We start from the raw sequence: 1,888 nt of genomic DNA on the forward strand, positions 1-1,888 counted from the left end.
CCTCCGCCGCCGCCGGCACGCCGCACTTGTTGAGCGGGGCAGCGGCGGGAGCCTGGCCCGGGGCGAGGGCCGCGGTGTCTGCTGCGGGATCCCCGCGGCCGCTGCTGGTGCTAATGCGGGCGGGCTGCACGGGGTGCTCTGTGGCGCACACACACTTATGTACACACGCACACTCACATAGATACACATACACGCATGCATACTTATATGCACACACATTGGTGCATACATATTCACACACATGTACACACGCACACTCACATGCACGTGCATACTTCTATACGCACTCAAATATACACATGCACACGCATTCATACACAGGTACACGGGTACACCCACGTGCATACATAGTCACACACATGTACACCCCCCCACATAGATACACATACACACATGCATACATATTCACACACATGTACACACGCACACTCACATATATACATACACACATATAGGTTTCCCTCAATGTATGCTGTACATGCATTGGGGGAGAACAGGGCATGAATCGAATTCACATAAAGGGAACCCACTTTACAGTGTGACTAATAGGGATAGGTTCCCATGGCCATGAGGGAGGGAGGGAGGCTGGGACTAGGGAAAGGGTGGAGGGAGGGGTGCTGCACCCGGGGCTGCACAAGGCAGCAAAGCAGAGGGAACAGAGGGGCACTCACCCCAGCCCCAGCTGCAGCAGCCCCAGGAGCAGCCAGCGCCAGCCTCCTGCAGCCACTGGGCTTCACCTCCGCCTGTCACCACTCACCTCTGCTCCTGGGCTGTGCCATGTCGTGGTGCTGGCAGCTGGTTTTGGCTGTTCCTGGGGCCACTGCAGCTAGGGTGAGTGCTGTGCCCCACGCCACCCAGGGCTCCACTTGTCTGCACTCACCCCAGCCCATGCTGGAGTGCCCCAGGAGCAGCCAACACCAGCTGCCTGCACCATGGCACAGCACAGCCCAGAAGCTGAGGTGAGTCCAGGCACAGGGGACAGTCGAAGCAGCCCAGTGGCTGCAGGCAGTTGGCACCAGCTGCTCCCAGGGCCGCTGCAGCCGGGGCTGGGGTGAGTCAGGCCACAGCCCTTTCTCCTTCCCCCACAGACTTACCTGCTGGGGTGGGGAGGGGGGCATTTTTGCTGATCACATAAGAGTGAATTTACCTCTCATATAACAAATTATGGGTCTAAATATGCTTATCGCAAAAGAGTGAATTAGCATATAAAGAACCCACATAAAATCGAGGGAAACCTGTACATACACATGCATACTTATACACACACACTCCAATACCACTCACACATACATACACACACACTCATACACATATATATACACATACATGCATACTCACATACAGACATACAATCAGGCACGTATACATACACCCACTCACATATGCACATGCATATACATGCACACACATACACACGCACATGCACTCTCACATGCGCACACATACATACCCATACACACATTTACCTACTCACATATAGATACATATATGCAACAGCACACTCACACAGGCACATTCACATGCACACATCCACATTCCCACATATGCACACACACATATACTCACATATATTCTTTCACACACACACACACACACACACACACTCCCCTGCTGGCTCTGCACACGGGCCCCCTGCTTGCAGACAAGGGCACGTCTCCCCTCCCCCTCCACAGCTCCTGGCTTTGTATTATCCTCCCATTCAAGTGACCACCCCCCCCCCCAAGGCCAAGCACCTGCTGGGCCTGCTGGGGCACTCGGAGCCAGGGTTGGGCTCTCAGCAGTGGCTTGGCTGGGGGAGTGGGAGGCCGTGTTTTCAGTTATTGCCTAGCATGCTTTGGCCTTCCCACCTCACTTCACCAGCAAGGGCCAGGAACAGTCTCCTCAAGTT

This window comes from Crocodylus porosus, unplaced genomic scaffold (genome assembly GCF_001723895.1).
Source record: "Crocodylus porosus isolate Cpor-Errol unplaced genomic scaffold, CroPor_comp1, whole genome shotgun sequence".
In the NCBI taxonomy this organism is placed as follows: Eukaryota; Metazoa; Chordata; order Crocodylia; family Crocodylidae; genus Crocodylus; species Crocodylus porosus.